Genomic DNA, 25376 nt, shown 5'->3' with positions numbered 1-25376 from the left:
TGGAGATAGTTCATGTTGGGAGGGAGCATAGAGCAAGAAAGTGAAGAAGACAGGAGAGAAAGCTTAGAAAATGAAAGCTGGAGATCAAAGAGTCATCCTGACCATCCTGCTTCTCCCAGCAGTGGGAAGCTCTCTGCTGATCACATGATCAAATTACCACCTGTCAGAGTCAGGACCCTTACTAGACATGATGCCTCTACAACTTACTCTTGCTGATGGTTTGAATTTCTCTTCCTTCAAGTTTGCAGGAAGCTGGTTTCATCCTATCCAGCAGAGATATTCAGATTCTAGGAGGAACATTAGCTGTGGGAATGTAAACTTACTAGGATAATATTTTATAAGGTCTTTTGGAAATAGAGGGCTCCTTATGTCCATTTAGATACAAAAACCCAAAATGCTCTTCTAGGTTGATTCTGAATGGAATTATGGTCTTTTAAATGATAAAGAAAAGAGTTGGTGCACTATATGTACACTCTTAGTGTCCTGAAAAAGAAGAAAAGACTAACTTTGATTCAGAATGCTTTCAGATTACAACATAGAACAGGAAGAATTGAGTAAAATTCTATGGAAAATATTAGTTTAAATAACTAAAAAAAGGGTAAGGGGAAGAACCAGTCAAATGTTTCTAGTTGTCCTTTCCTCTGATACATGGGAACTATAGAAAATTTACAATTTCTGAAAATAATACTAAGGTGTAGTAATATTTAAAATAATGTAGTAGTAAGATGACATATATGAGTAACCAGTAATGATAATAATAATAATAATAATAATAATAACAACAACAATAATCAACATGTATGGAGGGCTAAATGGGGCATATTACTAAATACTTTAAAGACATTACCCTATTTAATCTGCACAAAATCTTTCTAGGTATATCTTGCTATTCCCCCCATTTCATAGATGCGTTAAATGAGGCTTTTAGTAAAGTTAACTAAATTGCACAATATCTTTCTTTCAGTTAGTAAATGGTGAATTCAAATCCAGTTTGAATGAATAGGTGTGCCTTGGTTTATGCAAACCCTGATTTCTGAAAAATTGCACATAAGTGAAATCTTAAAAACCAAACCATGAAGGTGTGGGAAGGGCGGGTGGAAGAGGTCAATGGGAAAAAAACAAGGGGGGCATTTATAATAATATCAACAATAAAGATAAATTTAAAAAAAACAACAACCAAACCACATTCAAAGATTCTGAGAGTGGATTTTCCTCCTTTCTTTCCTTCCTTCCTTCCATTAAAAAAAAATTATATATATATATAAAGTTCCTACTGTACCATGTACCATGTACTGGGATTGCAACAGTAAGTAAAACAGAGTCCTGACTCTCATGAAACAGACATAATAGTGTAGGAAAACAGATAATAAACACGAGAATAAATGTCAGCCTATGTCACATGATGATGTGTGCTGTAAGAGAAGAGAAAGTGGACTGGGGCATAGGGTGTGCTGGAGGCATAAATTGTAGGAGGTAAAGTGATCAGAGAAGATATCTGGGATAACGCCATTTGACCGGAAGGAAGTGAAGGGATAGCTGGAGGAATTCCACATCCTGAAATTTCTCAAGTTGTGAGGTGGCGGCATGTTTGGTATGTTTGAAGCAGGGCTAGCAGACTGATGTGGCTGGTATAGAAAAAGGGAGAATGGTGGTGATGGTGATGGTGTGGTGGTGGAGGAGGAGGGGACGGGGTGGTCCTGAAGGGCCCTCTCTGCAATTGTTATAATTTTAACTTTTACTTTGAGTGATATGGAAAGGCATTAGAGGATTTGTGGCAGAGGAGTGACATGATCTGATTTACGTTTCAAAGATCACTCTGTCAGCCCTGAAGTGAATAGCTTGTATGGGAAAGGGAGGCCAGTAAGGAAGGCTATAGGAATAGTTCATTGGAGAGATAGTAGTTTGGACCATGGCAGTGGGAAGTGGCCAGATTCCAGAGACTCAGAGGCAGAACCAATCGAGTTAACCAATGGACTGGATGTGGAGTGTGAGAAAAAAGGTGTCAAGGGCAGCTATAAGATTTTTGGCCTGAGCAAAGGGAAGTATAGAGTTATTTTCTGAGATGGGAAAGACTGCGAGACAAACAGTTTTGCTTTGTTTTTGGTTTTCAGGGGCGTGGGAGGGGGTTGGAGAGAAAGTATTTAACTTGGGATATGTCCAGGTTGAGATGCTTAACACATCCAAGTGTAGCTGTCAGGTAGGCAACTTGATATATGAGTCTGGTATTTAGGAGACAGATCCAGGTTGAAAATACAAATTTGGGAGTTGTCAGCATAGAGATATTTAAAGCCATGAATTTGGATGTTATCACCTAGGGAGTGAGTGTAGATAAAGAAGAAGTCCTAAGATTGAACTCTGGCACCCCATTGTTTAGAAGTCTGGCAGATGAAGAAGAAACCAGCAAAAGAGACCAAACACCATGAAAAATTTGCATCCTGAACGTCAAGTGAAGAAAGTATGTCCAGGAGAAGAGAGCGATCAACAGATTCAATGCTCAATAAGTCATGTAAAATGAGAGTTGAGAATTGACACTGGAATGGACAGCTAGGCATCACTGATGGCTTTGATAAGCGATACTTCATTGTAAGTCTAGAGACAAAAACTGACTGGAATGGGTTCAGGATGGAATGAGAAGAGAGAAATGAGGATCAGAGTTTTTGGAAAGAAGGAGGGCAGAAAGCTGGAGAGATAGCAGAGGGAATGTGCAGGCTTTTTGTTTGTTTAGGCTTGTACGCTTATGAAAGTAATTTAAAGGAAAATGGCAAATGTCTTAGTAATGTAAACCCTGACTCTTATTTTATCTGCTTCATAATATATATACTTTAGTATATTGGTTTTACTTCTGTAGCCAAAAAACAAAATTACTAAAAGTATTACTACTAAAATGATAATAGTGCTAATGATAGCCTTTAGTTATCATCCTGATCATAGCAATCATTTTGACTATAATATCTATAGGGTCGATCTCTAATACCTTTGCAACAGAGAGCTACTAGCTTCAACTTGAAGTCTTCTAGGTGGAAATACCTGTTTGGATGTGCTCCAAAAACCACAAACAAGTTTTTGAATAAAGTACAGTTAGAGCCACATTATGGAAAAATGTTATGGAAAAAATTAGTTGTTCACACAGTTCAGACATAACTCTTGGCGTATCAAGTTTTATTTGGGCTTACTTTCTGAATCCTATAAAAATACACGTAAGTTGCCTGTTACAACTACTTCAGCAGCAAATGGCTCTCCACAACAATAATAATAGTAATAATAATGCCGGTGTAGAACCAGACATCTGGCTGTGAATAGTGGATTGACAAGCTACTGGAAACAGCACAGCTGGGGGCATGAGTCAAATTTAGAAGACCATAATATTAGGAGGATGTGATTGTACATGGTAGCCCATTTTAGATGAAACTTTTGTTCAATAAAAAAAAATCCAGCTGCAAGTTTATAAATTTCCCACCATATTCATGACTCAAACCTGCAGACTTTGGTTGTCTGAGTCTCCCAGCTCTGGAGTTTATGCTCCTCTGTTAAGCGCCATTTAATGAGGCTATGGAGAGCTTTCAGTCAATGGATCCACTCTCTCCATGGCCCATGTTGCAGACACAAGCCGGTGAAGGCCAGTGCATGTTAGATGGAACAATTTTGCACATACAGATTTAACAGGGAAAAAAAAAGAAGAGCAACTGATAAGGTGCCTCCTGAATCCTTACTTTACTTCTAACCTTCAACAAAGGCCAACATAATTTTTAAGACCACCGTTAGGCAAAAGAGTATAAAAGGCAACGTATGCTATCAAAACTCCCTTTGACTCCTATCTGCCTTTCCCCCCGTCTCATCAGTTCTAGTTGTTCTTAAGCAACTCTCTTCTGCTCAGGACCCTGAACCTTCTGTTTGCTCCTGAAGTCTAAGCAATACTTGCCTTCCCCATTAAGATTGCATGCCTCAGATTTATAAAGGTCCCTTTTTGATATCAAAAATTATCTACCTTGCCCTGGCCGGTGTTATTCAGTGGTTAGAGCATCGGCCTATGCACCAAAGGGTGGCTGGTTCAATTACCGGTCAAGGGCATGTACCTGGGTTGCAGGTTCAATCCCCAGCCTCAGTCAGAGCACATGTGGGAGGCAACCAATCGATGTGTTTCTTTCACATCAATGTCTCTCTCTTCTCTCCCCCCTCTTTTCCACTCTCTCTGAAAAACAATGTAAAAAATATCCTCAGGTGAGGATTAAAAAACTTATCTACCTTAAGGTCAATTTCTCTTTGTTCTCAGCTGGGTCAGTACTTTTCACACGTTAAGGCGCATGAGTCACTTTGGGATCTTGTTAAGAGGCAGGGTCTCTTTTAGTAGGTCTTGGGTGGGGGGTTTATTGAGAGACTGAGGTCTTGCATTTTAACAAGCTCCATGACTGATGCTGCTGGTCCACAGGCCATACTCTGAGTATGCTAGGTGACGAAAAGCTAAATGGATACCAAACGTTACCGGTAGGGTTTTATTGTATGCCTGCTTTCATACAATGCTTGTAGTTCCACAGGTATATGTCAGGCATGAGCCAGAAAAAGTGAATGAAAGAGGGATTTTATGTCAGGGGCTGAGTTTAAGGTAGAAAATTTTTGTCAGATGAAAGAGAGGCTGTCACTCCTTTAAAAAATTGAGTTACCTTCATTCAGCTCACCAGAAATCTAGAGCTAGACTTCAGTGGATAAAACCAGAAGCTCTCCTCTGTGAAGCTTGGCTTCCATAGGGTAGGGACAGCTATGCTATATGGATAGAGGACAGACTCTGACGTAGGGATTATTGAGTTACTCCCATTTTTGTGGCGTGTGTGTGTGTGTGTGCGTGTGTGTGTGTGTGCGTGTGTGTGTGTGTGAGAGAGAGAGAGAGAGAGAGAGAGAGAGAGAGAGAGAGAGAGAGAGAGAGAGAGAGGAGCTGTAGGTAAACATGAAAGCCTTCCTTAAACTCATCTCCCCAGCTCTTAGCCTAGATCAGTCACTTCTCACATGAACTCCCACAGAATCCTGGGCTACTTCTTATTAAAGCTTTTGTCACACTATGTGGGTCCTTCTTACCCATTAGACCAGCTCTGTTTGAAGGAAGAATTGTGTCTGGTCACTGCTGTACCTGTGGCCCTCGTCATGGTCTCACCCACAGCAGTGATTGATAAGTATTTGTTAAATGAACAGAAAAGTCTGTTTTCCCAGGTTCTGTAACTAATGCCTTCGGTTCCCTAACTAAGGTGAAAGATAATCCACCATGAACCCAATACATCAAAGCCTCATGGTGTGTTGCTCACTGAATGTCCGCAGCTCTCTGACTACTGGGCCTGACCATCCTTCCTGAACTACTGGTAGGAGGCTGGAGACATGTGATTAGCTCTGGCCAATGAGTGGTGAGCTGAAGGAATGTGTGTTACTCTCTGGCTAAATATTTACTTGCTAATGAGAGACCCTTGAGGACTCTCTTTTCTTTCTGGTTCAGCATCTGGCAATGCCCAGAGGGGTGGCTGCTCACTTAGTCCTACATGGCTATGATGAAACATCCCCCCACCCCATCCCCCATTGTGGACATATAGTACAAGAAATAAAGTTTTGTGGGTTAGCCATTGAGATTTTGATGGTAGCTGTTACTGCGGCAGAACCGTGCCAACTCTGATTAATACGAGTTATGAGGGTAATGTCCCAAACAGAGGGACGCTAGGTCCTGCCTGCTCCCAGGCCCAGCATCCCGCCTCCCTTTGAAGCTGGGTTTCAGGGGTGGGCCTGAACCAAATCTCTAGTTCTGAAAACGAGGCTTTCCCTTGTCCCTGAGGCCAACTTCACACTGGTTCCGGTTAGAGTATCCCGGCCATGTGTCTGTGACTGAGTTCTGGCCTCTGTAAGCCCAGACTCTCTAGGACGAGAGGCACTGTCCCGCTCATGTCCCAGGCATTGTGATTATCCTCCTGAGCCCTCATCATCTCCTCAGGTCCCCCTGACGGTGTGCCTGCATCTCTCTCACTGCTCCTGCTTCTCCGTCCACATGATCCATCCACAGGGCAGAGCAGCCTAAAGACGCTGCGCTGATTTCGTCTTGCTGATCAGATAACAGTATTCTCACCAGTTATCTGTTGCTGTGTTCTGTCTGCCTCGATGATCTCCATTGCTAGCCCCTGTCCTCAATCTGTCCCCAAACTCCATTGCCTGCCTTGTTATAATTAGGGAAATTTGTCCCAGTTTTCTGCATTTCTCATTCTTCCCCAAATCACTGCCGCTAAATGGGCCATGTGTATTTGTGTCCAGAGACATAACAGATGGGATCTTGGGGATTAAGGTAGCAAACAGAGAGCACAGGGCTTTTAGAAGGATTAGTCTTTCGCCTGGTGGGGAGGCCAGAGAAGGATGCTGGGGAGCTGGTTGAAAAGGGTCACTTGGCCCTATCAGCATATGTGGTAGTCGTTGGATTTAGTCTACTCTCACTGTTCCTGTCTGTCTGCTCCCATAAATATCTATAAAAGAAAGAACACTAGATTTAAAGTAAAAAAAAAAAAAAAAAAAAAAAAGCAAGCAAAAACACGGCTTAAGTGCCAGCTGTGCCATTTACTAGCGGTATAACCTCGAAAAGATTAGTTAACCTTTCTGAGCCTATCTGTTCAAGTGTAAAATAAAGCTAATAACATGCCCCTAATGTGGCCCATAACGAGGCTGAGTAGGGGCTTGTAAAGATCACATGACAGAATGAGGAAGCACTCAGCCTATTGTAAAGAGCTTTATTCATGAAGGTGGTGATGTGGTGATGAGGAGAGAGCAGACAGGCAGATGGCCCCTACCAGCAGGCATCAGTGGAACCTGAGAAATGAGTGGGGTGTATGGAGCTGAAGCAAGGTTCTGTGAGGAGGAGAGTTTAGGAGCATGCAGTCCTGGAGAACCGGTCGGAATAGGAGGAAGCATCTCAGTGGGGGCCTGGGCAGAAGGGGCTGTCCCTGGTCAGAGGTTCAGCTAATTATGCTACTGACTGCAAGGGCTCACCCTCTTCAATCAGAGAAGTTCAGCCACATTGCTTCCCCTCCCAATTTGCAGCCACGATGGGCAGATGTACAAGGGGATAGGCTACAGATGGCACTGTTGCCATATGATGAAGTCACTGTTTGCATATGTTGTTGCTGGTTAGTTTTGGGGCCTCCAGAGGACCTCCTTTCTCTTACCTTAATTCCCAGGGCACCCACTTGCTGAGTGCAGCCTTGCCTCATCGCCTTTCCAGCACCAGTCCCCACACATGGGGAAGCTTCACTGGCTGCCCAGCGACCGGGCATCAGCAGTTGGCAAGGCTTCCAGGAATGGAACCTGGACCACCCAGCTAGTTAGAGGACTGATGTGGAATGTGGGATTATGTTCTAGAGTACAGCAGGACCACACTGCTACATGGCATGTCCCATCTGTGGGAGCAGGATTTTGGGGGCTCTCAGGGAAATGCAGGTAGACTTCACAAGTCCTCATGAGAGGCCTGGAAACACAAGGGGTGGCCATTCATTACCAGGCCTTTCCACCTAGGGGTTTTTCCTGCACAAGCTGTTCACAGTCCAAACATTTTCAGGCTCAGAGCAAATAGAACATCAAGGCAGAGGGTAAGGAAGCACAGGGAGAAGGTGGCAAAGATGTGGAAAAAGTCAAGCTATTTAAGAGGAGGTGCCTTTAGCAAGAGGTAGTGAAGAAAGAGGCAGTTTTGCTGAATAAGGCCAGAATCACCTTTAAGATAGGTGAGTCTCCTGCAATAAAGTGACAGGCTGATTAAATGGTAAACACTCTCACTTGTCTAGGCTTGGAGTCAGTTAAGATACAGCATGATCATACAAATGGAGAATCCAGATATGAAAGGCACAAAACAGCTGAAGCAAAGACTAGGGAAAAGCTGGTTAAAGGAGATTTCAGCAGCATTTTAGAGAACAAAACAGCAAGGGAAAGATCTATTTATTTTTTATTTTTAGCAAACAAGAGTTATTACTCAGGGGGAAAAACTTAGATTGACAATGAAAGTAGAGAAGTCATTTCCGCAAAGTGCCTGGGCCTTAGGTTTACAGCCCCAAATTATCTACTTCCTAGTTGTGTGATCTTGCAAAAGTTGCTTAAACTCTCTGACCTCAGTTTCCCTCTAGATGAACTCGAAACCTTAGTAATCACGGGGATATCATGAGGTTTAACACAGATAGTGTATATGAAAGTCTTTGCAATTCATGAAGTTCAAACAAATATTAGCTATTATTACCACAGAATTTCTCTATTTTCCTACACTATTTTTTTTTAATACCTTCTGGGCATGCGGACAATGTAAAAGCCCACATCGCTAAAAGCCACGGCAGCTGGTTGAGTAGTTTGGCAGGTAGAGCTAAAGGAATAAGTAGAAGATGTCCTCTGGCTTCCCATTGACCATAGAATAAGTTTCCAACCCACTTTTTATGTCAGCCCTATCTCCCCAGCCTGTGTCTAAAAATAATTTGTGGCCACTCTCATCCATTCTCCTTCTAAAACCTCCCTGAATAGTTCTCTGAATTGTATCAGTTCTTGCTCTGACTGGGACATTTTATTCTGGAGGCCTAGAGTGCCCTTCCTCTGCCCACCTCTTTCTTAGGTCTCAGTGTCCAGCTCTGAAGCCACCCTGGGAAGCCTTGGCCTAGGTCAGACTGGTCACATCCTCTCACAGTTCCCCTAGCACTCTGTTCAAGATGCAGTGATAGCCGCTGATAACAGCCCCCATAAAGACCACAGACAACCGGCAGCTACCATTCACTGGGGGCTTACGTTGCTCCAGACGCCACGAGAAGCACTGCACAGAGAGAATCTCATTGACCCTTCAATAAAACGTTTTTCTCAGGGAATGCTGCTGTTATCCTCCCCATTTTATAGATAAGGGAACTGTGGCTCTGAGGTAGAGTAACTATCCCCAGTTAGACTGAAAGCTAAACAGATGCACTGTATGATTGCTTTTTAGGTAATTAACTGTCTTCAAATGCAAGGCTAACTCCGAGACTCATGCTCTTAAACATCGTCTGGCACTGTACTAGCATGATTTGTGCATTTATCAGTCTCCTCACCTCCCATTAGACCAAATGTCTCTAAAGCAGAGGAATCACACTTGAGTCAGCAGTGTACAGGCAGGCCCTCAATAAATGTCTGCTGAATAATAAAAAAAAAAAAAGTGGGTTCTCATATGAGGAGAAACAGAAAGTAGACTTAAGAAACAACCCTAAAATATCAATACCCTCTGTAAACTGGAGTCATATACACCTCCCAAGTGAGACAACAGTTACGTTTGACTTGGATCCTTGGCCATCATTTCATCTGTCTCTCACCCTCTTAGCAACACCACTAAGAGCATCAGCTTCTAATGTGATACATACGTGCTAGACACACCCAACCCTCCCTTCCTTCAGGAGTGATTCATGCAGTCAGTAGCATCAAGCAAGGCCAGCGGCTCTGAGTCCTCCTTCAGTCTTCACATAACCGCATCTACAGAGGTTCATTTCGCTAGTGATCAAAAGTATTCCTTTTGGCATTTGTGTGCTCAGCATGCATAGATAAAACTGAACAGAGTATATAACAATATCTTTATATCTAGTCAAGGGAGCGGGAGAGGAGGGATGATTTGGGAGCACAATAGGTGCAACGTGAAGTACAGCTGAGATGGTCCCAAGGTGGCCATGGGGTAGAAAGCAGTCATATACAATGCATCTGTTTAGCATCCTGGCTAATAAATAAGTAAAACATCTCATAAAATATCCATTATATCACGAACATCTATCACAGTCCCTGACACATAGTAGGCACTTAGTAAATGTTTCAGGAGTGAGTAAACAAATGAATGGACAACAGTGAAGGAAGTTTTCTCTTCCACCCATAGGAAGTACAGAAAGCTGATGTCTGGGTGTGGAAGTTACGTGGGGGAAAATGAGAAGCCAGACTCTCGAGGAAGCAGCCTTCTGTTTGAAGGCCAAGGTAACAGTGCCCATGACTGGACTCATGGGACTTTGATCACCAAGTGGCTAAAGTGTAAAGAGAGTTCTGAACACAATCCTGTGAACAAACCTCACATTTTCCCATTCATTCACTTATCCATTCATTCCTCCATTCATTCAACCCTTCATCAAATATTCGTAGAGTGCAATTAAAGCGAGGCACTGTGCCAAGCACTTCACAAACATTATTTTTTAATACACAAAACAACTGTAAGAGGTATATTCTCATAATTATCCCAATTGTACAGATGAGAAAGCTGGGACTCAGAGAAACTAAATGAGCTATCAAGGCTATTCAGCATGTGGCTGAGCTATGATTTCAACTTAGAACTCTCTGAGTCCAAAGCCCCCTCTTACCCTCTCCCTTTTACTTGTCTCTGACCTTAAGGAATTCAAAGTTGAGCAGGGGTATAAGCTGGAAATAAACACAACGTGAAAAGTGCTCTGATGGAGATAAGAACTGGGTGCAGTGTGACCACAGAGGAGAGGCATCTACCTCAGACCTGAGGAGGAAAGGTCTAAGGAGGAATCATAGAGGAGATGATATGCTGAGTCTTAGAGGGGGGCTTGGTGTTTATCATATAGAAAAGGCAGAAATACAAAGGTAAGGGGAGCATAGTACATTTTTATTCCTTGTTCTTCACTTTGTATGAATGGCCTCATAAACAGTGTACTAGTACCAATAATGCCTAGCTGCCCGCATCTTTCTATTTATCTGGCCAAATGTAGGGAAACTCTCCACAGGCCCGAGTACACATGCTGAGACAAGTATTAAACACTTTGGACCTTGAAAATTTTAAAAAGCAGCGACTTTTATTCCTATATCTGCTCCTTCAAAACATTCATGCTCCCACAGCACCTCTGCACATGCTGCTCTCTCTGCCTGAAAGATGCTTCCGTTCTCTCTCAGAAACCTTTTACCAACTGTCCACTTTTCTGCACTTGGCTAATTCCTCTTCATCCTTCAAGGGTCAGTTTAAAAAACACTTCCTCTGGGGGGGCTTTCCTGACCCCAAGGTTTGGTTAGGTCCTCTGATAGTGTCCCCTAAACGTCTGTGATCATGACACTCATCCTGCTTTTGCCCCACTGACTTGTCTTTCATTTCCTATAAACTCCATAACTGTCTTGTTGACGCCTATATTCTCAGTGGTCAACATAGTGGCACATAATAGGCACTTAATAAATATTTGTAGAATGAATAAATGAAAGGCCATGTGTTTGATAAAATTTTTTCTTATCGAAAAGAAAATTAAAAACTAGCAAAGTCTGATATCCAGGAAATAGAGTCAGAATGGAGAAAGAGAAAATAAAGAAAAAAAATCATGTTTTTAAAAAAGGCAGAGTAAAATGTACAGAATTTATAGACTTGCTGCATCCTTATTGTACCCCTCCCCCCAGTACTTATGTAAACACATAATAACTTGCCAGATCTTACCAATAGTCGCATCCAATTTTCATATATCCCCAACACATGGGCCATTTTGTTTTTTAAAAAAAGATTATAAAATCTTATTCAGAACATCTGAATAACATAGAAAAGAAATCCTAAAAATCAGAGGTATACTCGTTCCAGGCCCCTCTTACTACATTCTAAACATTTTGAACTGAATTTTACATTTTCAGTGGCTTGATTTTTCATTTCAGTCCAAAGGTCCCTACCTGTTCCTGAAATTTGCAACATCTGCTAGGGAAGTGAAGAATGAAACTATTTTTTAAAGATCAAGTAATGAAGAAAAACTTTCTTGAAGGGTTGTGCATTTTCAATTTGTTCCACATGAGACTATTTCAGGAAATTACCTTTTAACTGGTGCTCATCTTGTTTGTGCAGCAATATTCTCCCAATAGGGATGGACTATGATCTGAGAGATTTTTTTGTTTTTAAATATATTTTCATTGATTTCAGAGAATAAGTGAGAGGGAGAGAGAGTTAGAAATATTGATTATGGGAGAGAATCATTGATTGGTTGCCTCCTGCATCCTCCCTACTGGGGATAGAGCCTGCAACCCGAGCATGGGCCCTGACTGGGAGTCAAACTGTGATCTCCTGGTTCATAGGTTGATGCTCAACCACTGAGCAACACCAGCTGGGCTGAGAGATTTTTACAAGGTAGAAATTCTACTAGTTTGCCTTCCAAGGACAATTTCTAGGTTTCTAGCCTTTTGCACTCGGATGTCGAGTGTGACTCAACACGGTTAGCATCGGTAGCCCATCCCTTCCCTCTCTCCATCCCTCCTCCTTTATTTGGGCTTTTCTTACATTAAATAAATAAGTTTGTATGAAAAGAAACTCCAGTTTTTTATTCTACTGCCACACTTTGTAAAATCTGGGATATTTAAAAAATTAAATCCTGAGTAGAATAAAGGAATTGAGAAAAAAGCAAGCGAGTGCAAAGGGCTAGTGGTTTCAGTGAGAGACCAATTTTTTGCAGTTACTGAAATGAGTCATAATTAAGGCAAAACTATCCTTTCCTGTGAACAACCTTTATAGAGGATTACCAATGTAGTTTTCCAGTTATTGGACATAGGTCAAGGACAGTACTAGAGTAAACTCTCAAAAGTGGGCTGGGTTCACATGGATCACCCAGATTTGTCCTCCCATCTTCTCTTCTGACCTTGTTCTCTCTTTGGGCTGGAAATTCCCACCATTAGTCATTCACTGGCTTAAAACTCTCCCTTTTTATGCTCAGTGATTACCTTAGAAGTTGGTTGAATGAAGTATTTCAGGGGCTGAAAGAAGGTCTTAAAGGTCACATCCAGAGATTCCATCCCATGTCAAGTAGACCATGCATTTTTATTCATTTTGTATGTTGGCAGACGACACAATATTATGTTTGGAAAAATTATTTTGCTGCTAATTGTTTTTTACATGCTCTAAAATACATATGGTAGGATACAAATTTTAAATACTATATTTCTGAAAAAAAAAAAGAAAGATAAGGTAGGGGGAATTACTCTACCAAGTGTTACAATGTAAGCCACTGTAATTTAAACAATGTGAATTGGCTTTTGGAAGAAATGAAAAGATCAACAGACTAGAATAGAGAGTCCAGAAATAGACACACAAAAAATAAGGAAAACTGTCATATGAGAGCAAGGACCTTACAAAGCCATGGGAAAATAAAAGAATATTTAATAAATGTCTGTGTGACAAGTATCCATCCAAATGTGAAACACAATTACATCTCTACATTGTGGCATAACCACACATAATTACAGCTGAGTTTCCATGTGGCAAAATAGCTCAGAACTTAAGCTCTATAGACAGAGGAGAGCATCTAGGTCTTATTGAATGTTCCACAGTGGCCTAGTTCCAGGGAAAGGTGAGGATGGTTGACCTGACAGAGAACTGCCGGAATCCACTTAAAGTCAGCCTCACAGGCAGAAGAATGTCAAGGGCAATCTCACTGCTTCTTTGGTGCTAACATAAAGCTGGGAACCCAATGATGCATCAAGACCCCAAAGGCAATGGGCCAATGACTCTACAGATCTCAGTCTGAGTGACAATGACTCCCATCCTTGATGTAAGGGTGAATAAAGATAGGTTCAGACATGCCCTTCTTCCCTCTTCTGAACCCTAGAGCAATCCTAGTCTTATGAGAGGAAGTACACACAAAAGTTAATTTTGCTTGGGAGTAATCCAGATTTGAATTGGACTCTTACTTTTTATGTGTCTTGGGAACACATATATTTTCTAAGATTACTATGAGGATTAAGCAAGTTAATATACACTGAGTGGCCAGATTATTATGATCTCTGAACGCATAATAATCTGGACACTCTGTGTGTGTGTGTGTGTGTGTGTGTGTGTGTGTGTGTGTATTAGAGGCCTGGTGCATGAATTCATGCATGGGTGGGGTTTGGCCAGCCTGGCCAGGGGAAGGGGACATGGGCGGTTGGCCGGCCTGCCTGCTGGTCGAACTCCTGGTCGAGGGGACAATTTGCATATTAGCCTTTTATTAATAGGATATACACTGAGTGGCCAGATTATTATGTGTTCAGAGATCATCATAATCTTGCCACTCAGTGTATATAAAGAGCATAACACAGTGTCTGTTATGAACAGTGCTCAAAAATTGGTATACTTTTTCTATATTTCATCTCATTGAATCCTCTTTAGAACCTATCAGGTAGGTTTGCCCCCCATTTAACAAATGTATGTGTGTGTTCTTTCTCTAATAAAAGTATAAGCTAGTGTTTTCAAACTATGTTAAAGGGAAATGGGTTAGTGAAATTTAATAAGTTATTCTGTTGAAAAAAACAGAATGGCTATGTAAGTTTGAGAGAGTGTGAATAAAACAAAGTAAACCAATTTCTTCACTGCAACACTTTTCAGAGTTGCTGATATGCTAAGGTGAATTGTTAATTTCTATAAAGGAGGGTTCTTTAATATATTTGATAACTACAACAGTTCATAGAGTTCTCAGAATATAGCTTGGGAAAATGTAGACTAAAGATTCATTGGATAAAAGGATTCAATTTTATGCTTTTTGTGCATGCCCACAGTGCATGACACATTTTGGGTATAGGGAAAGTATTTAATAAATTCCAGTTGCCTGGTTTATGTGTGAAATTGTGTAGCTCTTGACATACCAATGGGTCAAAATGGGAAGATGCTATCTCTTCACCTAAAAATGAGTCCACGGTCTTACATTTCCTGAGATTAAGAATGACTGTCCCAGAAGTGTGGCATGGGCTGGGCATTGTCCCATGCACCAAGAGGTGGCTGGTTCAATTCTAGGTCAGGACACATGCCCAGGTTGTGGGCTCAATCCCCAGTAGGGGGTGTGCAGGAAGTAGCCTACTGACGATTCTCTCTCATCAATGTTTCTCTCCCTCTCCCTCTTTCTAAAATAAAATAAAAACTATGACTGGGATCAGTCCTGGCTAAAATGTGAGCCAACTAGAACACATAAACACTGAGGGCAGGAAGGTAATGGTACAGCCACTTTAGGAAACTTTTTGGAAAGACACCATATGATCCAACAATCCCACTCCTAAGTATTTATCCAAGTGAAATAAAAATTTATGTTCTCACAAAAAACAAATAGAAAAAAAGTCCCTCATCTGCTGAATGCATACATACACTACTCAGCACTGATAAGGAATGAACTATTGAAACACAGTACTACTGTGGGTGAAACTCAAATGCACTGTGCTAAGTGAAAGAAGCCAGATGCAAAATGGTACATCCTGTCTGATTTCATTTACACACTATTCTATACAACAATATTATAAGGTTAGAAAACAGACCAGTGGTTGTCAGGACTTCAGTGAAGGAAGAAGATGAGTACAAAGTAACACAGGGTAATTTCTTAGGGTGATGAAAAAAATGTTCTATTAATAGATTGTAGCTGTAGTTAAATGGCTATGGATTTGTCAAAACTTGGGAAACTAGGCACTAAAAAGGTGAACTTTATAATATGTAAATTATAGTAATTTTTAAAATGGGAGAAAGCCCCCTTCAAAAATTGTGTACCAGTTTAGTTTATTTCTAAAGTAAAAAAAAATTACTATATGTTGCTTTAAAACTTTCTTTTTAAACAGCAAGGAATATACCAGTGTAACTTCCCAAGATGGATGCTGCTCATAATTCATTCTAATTCCTTTTCCTGGCACTTTTCACCTTTACCTCTATCCAAGTTGGCTTCCAAACCATTACCTGCCCTGGGGACAATTGCATCTACTAACCATTTTTACAACACCTCACTGTAGTTCTTCCTCCATGTATTATCTCCTCGAGATTTGTTAAGTTCCAAACAATAAAAAAAAAAATCATGCCCCATTTTTATCCACCACATTGCCCATTAGAATGTCTGGCAAAAGTGTTAAAAACTATTTAATAAAGAAATTAATCAGTACTTAGTTAATAGCGGCAAGTCTCTGAGTCCTTAAAGACTGTGAGCTCTTTGAAGACAGGAATTGTGCATACTTAGTCTTGAACTGGGATTGGTACACTGTCAAGGCTCCAGAAAATGCTTTTTGAATAAATATTGAATGAAAGGATTCCAGGGGATGATGATTATAGTTTTTTAAAATGGTGCATGAGTGGAGAAATTGACTATTGGGGGGCAAAACTGTGGTCTGGTGAGAAAGCTCACTAACGTGGAGGAGGGTGTACCCTGGGCCACTTCTTGGAAAACCTGGTGGCAGAAGGTGAATGCGCAGCCCTCCAGGTTGTGTTGGCTGGGTTTCCTCTCTTATCATGAGCCTTTTTCGGAGAACTCTTGGAACGGAGATACTCAGTTTGGATCCAGTTGGAATGACTAACTGGGGATGGGCTGCAACACGGCAGATTTCCAACTGTGTTTCTTAGGCTTGAAACTGTTCCCAGAAGCAAAGATGATGAAGGCTTCATTTGTTAAGCTTGAAAATAAAAACACTTTTTTTATAAAGGGTTGTAAGACAAATCTTTTCTTTCCTTGTATTCTTATCTCCCCCTACTGTTGGCCAATCCCTGAATCTTAATCTCTTTGGGGGAAAGAACAATGCTCCTTATAACTATTTTTCTTAAAGTCGAGTAAGTGGAAGCATTGAATCTAATTTATTTATTTTATAAGTTTTGAATTTCTATAATTACAGCTCGATTGTTCAACATCCCAAACATCCTAGTCCTTTTGGTTGCCTATGGGAGTAGGGTTCATAAGGATATATAATAACATACTGAGCACCTGTAAAGCCAGGGCTTCATACTCTTTGTACCTGATGACTAACACACTGGACCAGGAAGCACACACTCTGACCTCCATCTCCCTGACCTTCCATTGCTTCTAAAACAGCACAGCCAGCCAGCTAGGGCAGTTGGTCAAATACTTTGATGTTGTGTGTGTGTTTGTTTGTAATTTCTTCTGGGTTAAAACTTTGATAAAAAACATTTGCTATTTATTAAACCATTTAATTAAAAATGATTTCATCAGCTTACCATAAACCTTCTCATTTAATGTAAAAAGGCTTTGTGGAAGCAGAACAGTAATAAGAAAAGTCCTGAAACTTTTCAAGTTCTGCCTGGAATTCCTTATGCTAAAATCACTCATGATACTTTATTGAGTACTCCTAATAGTGCAGGCATGATGAGAACTGTTCAAGACACAAGCTAAGGGAAAAGTAGGTGCTATTCCTTAGCACTGGCTTCAGACTATCCATTGTGAATTTGAGGTCAAATGCTGGTCTAGCCGGTATATCAGGGGATCAAAGTCATTCGTTTGATCATATAGAGCCAGTTGATTTTGCCCTAGACCCCAACCATTCTAACCACATGGCTTTCAAGATATGCCCTGGATAATAAAGGGGGCCATATAAGAGTACTTAGGAAGTTCAGTTTAAAAGATTAAAAGGAACTCTGCTTGTTTGAATGACCTGAGCATCCTCATAGGCAAAGGGACTGGAATTACGGATAGACTCATATCGCTAGGTAATATGGAAAGCTACGTAGAGGAATTGGAGTTGGAATTTAATTGCTAAGGAAGGAAAATAATTTGCATAACTAAAACAAAGTAAAAATATTGGAGTCTTAGAATTGTGTGCTAGTCTGTAAGGAGGCAATCAAGGCAAGAGTGAGATAGGTCAGTAAAAGGTGAGCTTACCATCAAGGGTGGAGAGATGTGAAAAATAAACAGAACTAGATTGAAAGAAAGCTGATTATAAGACAAACAATTCAGATTTTAAAATCTGAATTAGAATATATTTTAAAAGGAGCTTGTTGGGGGCATGCCCATTATTTTCTAATGACCTTTTGTTTTGTAACAGTCTGCTCTGCCTAGGTCAATCGCAGAGAAAGGGAAAGAGAAAAACATCCTGATTTTGAGAGTGTGGATTCTCTGGAAGACAGGGAGGCTGAGTTTGTCAGTTGTTGGCTCCTGAACCCGAAGTCTTGGAGTAAGGACTAGCATTTTGGTAACCCAAAGCCCTGTGCAGGCTAAAGTCAACGAGCAAAAGACACTAAGATCCTTGTATGGGGAAGAAGAAAGTAAGAGCCCATGAAATCTCAGAAAAAAAAAAAAAAAACACAGCGAGAAGATGACTGCTGAGACTCTGATTTCTTGAATCTCAGTATTCTCCCAACATTGGGTTCTCTAAGTCTCTACTATATCCCTCCAGGAAATCTCCTTTTATTAAAAAGAGTTTGAAGATATTCTGATCCCTGAAATCAAACACTGTCTCCTCTACACAGAGATGAGAGAGTCAGACTTGGAAGCAGAAGACCTGAAGTCTAGTCTTGGCTCCAACCAGGTGACCTTGGTCATAACCTCCCTGGTCTTCAGGTTTGACATCTGTGAACTAAGAATTATAATATATACTTCTCAGTGTGGCAACAGGGAGCAAACACGAAAAAGGTCTAAAACTATGCTTGGTACTCCATGGACCTTCAAATATGTAATATGTGAAAAATAATACCGAATGAGTATAGTATTTTTTATTTTTTACTTTACCACAATATTATATCTAACTAAATTGGAATTTTAAGGACAATACAGCTACCTCTTTGAGGAGCTGCACAGGTAGTTCTATTGTAGAGTAGGCAGATGACAAACAGAAAATGCATAAGTCTAGTGAGTGGCTTGCAGCTACCGGGATGACATCATACAGTTAGATAAACACAAAGAGCAGGGTCAAGCTAATCCTGTCCACAGCACAGGGCCATAGCAACAATGTGGTGTGTCCCGGGCTTTAAGCAGGGGCAGGACAGCACTTTCAGCTCCCTCTGAGAGCTTTATTTCCTCTCACAAACAAGGAGCGATTTAGCATTCATTCGTCTTAAATGTTTTCAGTACTATTCTGTGCAGGAATGTGGTACAAAACACACAATACCCATTCCTGACTCACAGCCCCCGGGACTGGCTTGGTCACGACCAGAGTCACAGTTGCAGTGAGAAAGCACAAGGTACAGAAGACAAGACTTTAGGTGCACACAGCAGGCTGGTAAAGAGGGGTAAATTATGATTTTTAGCTTTAGCATTAACTATTGCTATTTTAAAAAAATTTTATTGATTGATTTTAAGAGATAGAGAGAGAGAGAAGAAGGGAAAGAAACATCAATTTGTTGTTCCACTTATTTACGTATTCATTGGTTGATTCTTGTATGTGCCTTGACTGGGGAACGAACCCGAAACCTTGGTGTATTGGGACGACACTCTAACAAACTGAGCTCTCCAGCCAGGGCATTATTTGGCCTATTTCTTATTTGGCCAATGATGAAGGAAATAGATCAAAGATTCAAGAATATATTGAATCACAAAACTATTTAAAATTACACATTTGTCCAAACAGTGTGGCTCAGTGGTTGAGCACTGACTTACGAACCAGAATGTCACAGTTCAATTCTCGGTCAGGGCACATGCCCAGGTTGTGGGCTGGATCCCCAGTAGGGGGTGAGCAGGAGGCAGCCGATCAATGATTCTATTTCATTATTTTATTGCTAGGGCAATAAAAAAATATTTTAAAAAATGTTTAAAATGACAGATTTAATAATAAAGTTCCATGATAGCCCTGGCTGATTTTCTCAGTGGTTTGAACATTGGCCTGAAGACCCAGGGATTGTGGGTTCGATTCCCGGTCAAGGGCACATACCTCGGTTGCAGGTTCCCCAGCCCCGGTAGGGGTGCATACACCCAATCACGTGTCTCTCACGTTGATGTTCTCTCTCTCCCCCTCCTCCCTCCCTTCCACTCTCTCTAGAAATCAATAGAAAAAATACCCTCAGGTGAGGATTAAAAAAAAAAAAAAAAAAAGAAGAAGAAGTTCCATTGTAAAAATAACTCTGGAGTCCAGATGTTATGATACAAAACCCTGAAGACTGTACCCCCCCCCCCCCCCCCCCCAATCATTTTTACCGTCCTGAATTCTCTAGGCTAACAGTACAGGTGTGCAGCTGCCTCTGGAAACAAGGTAAAATACCGTTTGTGGTGTTTACAAACACCAGCGGGGTTTCTCCCTCTAGCCTGCACTCCCAGTTCAGAAGACTGTAATCCTGGACTTGGAGCACCCTCTTAGATAAGTGAGAGCCGAGCAGATAATTCTGAACCTGATCCATCTTGGAAATTCGATCCGAGCCTGAGAACACCGCCTAGGTTGTTCCTGAGCTGTGGTTGGGAGCCAGCGCGCCTGGGCTCCTGCCAGCGCTCACTTTCTGCCCGATCACCAGATGCATTCTGGGACGTTTCTGCCCACAAGCAAAATGTGGGCTTGTTTTTCTTCACAGCAACTAAGGCCTCAGAAAGAAGTCTGGCTTTGCAGTTTCCATGCTGCCTTTAAGTCTGTGGCGCTAAGTGCCACACCCACAATGAAAGAAGAATAAGTGCTCCTTTCTCCTTTGAAAAAATTACCAGTGGCTACGAGATCTTCGGTTAAACTTGTCTAAGAGTCCAGGTGTTGCCCTTTGCTCTCTTTCTCTCTCATGCACACATGCCGATTTTGAGGCAAACGCACTCAGACGAAGCTGAAAGGCAGCTACAACTTAGTTTGATAGCCGCTTGCAAATGTAGCCTTGGAACTGAAGCGCGTATCTGCAGCTGGCTGGTGACCAGGGAAAATCAATAAATACTTAAAGAGGACTGCAATCAGGGAGCAAAGCAACATAGATTGATACTAGGACTTCTGAGGGTTAAGCCTGTCACCAGCCATCTAGTGCAGGCCTAGGGGGAAGAGACCAAAAATACACAGACGGTCACAACTGGCGGTCCCCTGGCTGTCTTCTCCCAGAGGGAGCTGCATTCAAAGGCAGTCTATCCCCAGATCCTGGACTGCTATTTGTTAATTTCAAGGCTTCCCAACTTGCCCCTTGATAGTTTAACTCCCAATCCTGACTGTGACCGACTATCCCCAGAGGCTGCTTGGTTTACAGTGTGAAGATCACCAGATGTGGATTAAAATTAGGCAGGGTGGGGTTATACAAATGTGGATTGGGTTAACACAGTAAGGAGAATGTTAAAAAATCCATGTTCATGTATCATAATTAGAGTAATACTGCAACATTCTGGTATCCGTATTTTATTTGTAAGATTATGAAACTGAATTCTATGGGATTCTAGTGTTTAGTGTCTTATTAATGTGTGTTCCATGGGGAAAACAGGCATTAGAAAATAATGAGACAAGTGTGTGTTTTTTCCAGCTGTGACTGCAGACAGGATCCAAAGAGGAGTTTTATCATCTCTTCTCTGGGTTTTATGGAGACTTACTGTACCCTTCTGTGTGAGCCTCCTAAGGCACCGAGACAACCTTAAAAGGGCACAGGAAAGGGCAAAGGTGTTTGTTTTTATTGACAGACTTAGCAACACGTAGTATGTTAGTATATATTATTAATCCTCATTGTTATGTGTATTTGGCCACAGAACCGTGTGTGTGTGTGTGTGTGTGTGTGTGTGTGTGTATGTGTTTGTGTGGTGTAGCTAGATTTTGTATAATTCAGTTTGGGGGTATGTTCTATAGAACACATTGTAGGTATGCTTATTTAAAGAAAAATGTCAAATGGATTAAATGATTAAATTGTGAATAAATTCAACCACTCAGAACTTTCTCCATCTAAAACAGTGTGCTAATAGACCATAAGCCCTGTCCCAAGAAACTCACACACAGACTCATGTACAAACTTGCTCTTAGTGCAGGCATTGGCACTTGCTGTTCCCTCTTCCTCGAAGTTCACTTCCTGACTTCATCGGGGTCTCTCCTACAGTATTATCAATATAGAGAAGTCTTCCCTTGCAACTTATCTAAAACAACACCCCATCACTTCCTAATTCTTTATCTTGCTTAACTTCTTTCAAAGCACCCAAAACAATTTTACACATGCATTCATTTATTAGTGTATTGTCTATCTACCCTACTGGGATATAGCCCTAAGAGACACATGGCTGTTTTGTTCAACCTTGTATTTCCAGGTACTTAAACTACTACCTGGCATTTCCTAGGTACTCAGTAAATACAGGTTGGGGTAAAAGTAGGTTTACAATTGTGAGTGCGTGAAACAGAGTTTATTCTTATAGTATTATTTATTAACTAGAGGCCTGGTGCATGACATTTGTGCACTAGGGGAGGGAGGGAATCCCTCAGCCCAGCCTGTGGCCTCTCTCAGTGCTGGACCCCTCGGTGGACATTCCCCAAGGGTCCTTAGCACTGCTGTAGGTGAGAGAGGCTCCCACCACTGCCGTTGTGCTCACCAGCCTTGAGCCCGGCTTCTGGCAGAACAGGGCTCCCCCAGTGGGAGTACACTGACCATCAGGGGGCAGGCAGCTCCTGCGTTGAGTGTCTGCTCCCTGGTGGTCAGTGTGCATCATAGCGACCAGTCATTCTGCTGTTTGGTTGATTTGCATATTACCCTTTTATTATATACTAGAGGCCCAATGCACGAAATTTGTGCATGGGTAGGGTCCCTAGGCCTGGCCGGTGATCAGGGCCTATCTGTGGGGCGACCGGTGGGGAGATCAGGGGGCCCCCAGTTGGCACCTGCCTGGCTAGCCTGGTGCTGCCCGCTTGCTGGCCCCGCCCCCTGTTGCTGCCGCGGGTTGGGACCTGTGGGCTGTGGGCAGCTCCTGCATTGAGTGTCTGCCCCCTGGTGGTCAGTACACATCATAGTGACCAGTCGTCCCATGGTCATTCCATTGTTCGGTCGATTTTCATATTAGGCTTTTATTATATAGGAGGATTATTGTATTATTTTCCATATGAACAACTGTATACCTACTTTTACCCCACCGTGTATTTGTTGAATGAATGAATTAATGAGTACAAATTATTCTGTAGGAATACCACAGGAAGAGGAAAAACAAAGAGGTGAGAAACTCAGGTTTAGGTTGCTAAGAAAGGCTTTATCATGAAGATATCATTTGAGCTTGGCTTTGAAAATGACAGAGTTTCTGACATGGGTAAGCGGGATAAATAGCCCAGGATAAGAAAAAGGCATAATTAAAAGCCCATAAGTAGCCTTGAGAAGTAGCCTTGCTACAGGCATGGAAAAGAGACTCTCACAACCTCGGGGCTAGCAACCTGTGCACCATGCGTGGGAAGGAGAAAGTGCCAAAGCAATATTGGTCCTTAAACCAGGGTTCCACTTGGATCTTTGCAACTGGCCTGATCTATTCATGTTTTTCTGATTCAATAGTTCATTCATTCATTGTAGTATCTATTATGTGCCAGGTACACTTCGAGGTGATACAGATTCAGCAGTGAGCAAAATACAAAAATCCCTGCATCCATGGAACTTATACTCTAACGGGGAAAGAATGGGATAAATACTATAATTGTACCACATATTAGAAAGTGGTAAGTACTGGTGGGAAAATGGAGCAAGGGAGATGAGTAGTATCAGGGGAAGGGCTGCATTTTAAAAAATTTTATCGAAGTATAATATACATATAGAAAAGCACACATATGATTAATGCACCGCTCTCTGAATTTTCACTCACTGAATAAACCCATGTAACCAGCACGCAGAACAAAAAAACAAAAAAAAAAAACAAATGAACATCACCAGCAACCCAGAAGCACTCCTTTGCTCCTACAGTAACTCACTCCCCTGCCAAAGGTAAGCATTATCCTGACTTCAAAGAACCGAGTTCAGTGGCGACTGCTTTTGTACTTTACTTTTACATAAATGGAATGGTTGTGCACTTTTTTTAATTAGGCTGCTTGTCCTTCAGTCTTATGTTTATGAGGTTCATCCATGTTATGGCATACATGGGTGTAGATTAAGTGTTCATTCTGCTTTCTGTATAATGCATCCCAGTGAGTGGCTATTCCACACTTTTCCTATCAATGGTTGATGGGCGTAGGGGTGTTTCCTAGTTGTTGGCTACTGAAAATATCACTGGATAAGTGACGAGGGAGTAGGAGACTCATATTTTTTCCTGAAACGTCTATAAAACCTATTCTTCCTCCTTTCAGTTTCCATTGCCTTCCTTGGCCTGGGTCCTGTTCTTTCCTCACATGGCCTACTGCATTCGCCTCCTCAACTGATCTTGGACCTCACTGGTCTCTCACCCTGAAGTGAGAAGGACCTTTCTCAAGCTCGTCTCTAATGATGTCACTCCCTTATCAAACTCCCAGTGTGGCTCCCTGCTGGGGAAGTCTATAATCTTCAGCCTAAAAGTCAAAGTCCTTCACCATCAGCTCCTCTCTCACCTTTTTATCTTTAACTCGGGCTTGTATCTCTGTGAAACCTTTTCTCCCTCTCCTTTACCCGGTGCTACAGAGCAGCAGCAAACCCTTGCTAATATGCCGATTACCAGTCAATTCTTAACATTCTGATATCCAGGTACAGCCTTTAACGTAGGACGAGGTCCACATGAAGAACACCACCTTTTTCTTAGATCAGGTAACTTATTTTTATTTTTATTTTTAATATATTTTATTGATTTTTCACAGAGAGGAAGAGAGAGGGATAGAGAGTTAGAAACATAGATGGGAGAGAAACATCGATCAGCTGCCTCCTGCACAATCCCTACTGGGGATGTGCCCACAACCAAGGTACATGCCCTTGACTGGAATCGAACCTGGGACCTTTCAGTCTGCAGGCCGACGCTCTATCCACTGAGCCAAACCGGTTTCGGCAGATCAGGTAACTTATTACTCCACTTACATAGCAACCTCCGGAGGGAAGGAGCAACAACTAACACTGATATCATCTTGCAAGCAGAATCACAAACGATCAGGCACCTTCGCAAATAGATTTGGGTCATAACTAGCCAAACTAGCATCAGCGCAATGACCAGAGTGCAGACAGGGAGGTCCAAGCAGAAGGTCCAACCCCTCTCTGTCAAGGGAAGTACTTGAAAAGAAGGAGCAACATAAAGAAGCCTTATAAAAACCCTCCAGTGGAAACAAGAAGAGAACTTGGCCATCTGGGTTATGCAGAGAACTACAGGGGCTGCCAAATGCACTTTAATGGTCATTGGTGGGAAACCTGGTTTCCCCATATAAAGGGAAAAGATTCCAGAACGTATGCTGCACACAGATGGCAAAGTGATTTGCATTTAATAGAACAATTTTTCCCATCAGAGGAAGACCAGAATCAGCGAAAATCCCTGTTAATTTCCTCTGGTTAAAACAACAACTAAAACTAAATAGACAACAGAATATCTGGTTGAATAAGTCAACAAAGAAGTTATGTTAGGGGCAATTATTCTGTAGAGGGCATTACGTTAAGCAATAAGGGTGCTGCAGAGGTGACTAAGGTAGAGGGTTATTTTTTTAGTGCCCCGTTGAAAGGAGGAGAAAGACAGGTAAGAAATCGCTCTAATAGGAAGAAAACTTAGAGACTTCCAGTGGAGGCACTCAAGGGAAGGATTTTAGTAACTAGGGGACCCCCTCTTATGGACTTAAAATAAGACAGAGATAAGCAGCTATGTTGGTCAGGTGAGTGGGAGCCAGGGCCCGTGAGCCTGGGAGCCAAGGTGGGTGTGGAG

General features: G+C 41.8%; 1 protein-coding gene and 1 non-coding gene across 2 annotated transcripts in view; both read right to left on the bottom strand.

Moving 5' to 3' along the window:
- Positions 1 to 25376, bottom strand: part of MAML2 (mastermind like transcriptional coactivator 2) — a 350306-nt gene that overhangs the window by 28561 nt on the left and 296369 nt on the right.
- On the bottom strand, positions 21087 to 21208 carry LOC114234357 (small nucleolar RNA SNORA26). The gene has a single exon (XR_003620533.2). It is a non-coding gene; the product is annotated as a small nucleolar RNA SNORA26 (small nucleolar RNA).

The sequence above is a fragment of the Eptesicus fuscus genome, chromosome 13 (genome assembly GCF_027574615.1).
Source record: "Eptesicus fuscus isolate TK198812 chromosome 13, DD_ASM_mEF_20220401, whole genome shotgun sequence".
NCBI lineage: Eukaryota > Metazoa > Chordata > Mammalia > Chiroptera > Vespertilionidae > Eptesicus > Eptesicus fuscus.
Note: the sequence above shows the minus strand (reverse complement) of the source record. Positions and strands in the feature narration are given on the sequence as shown.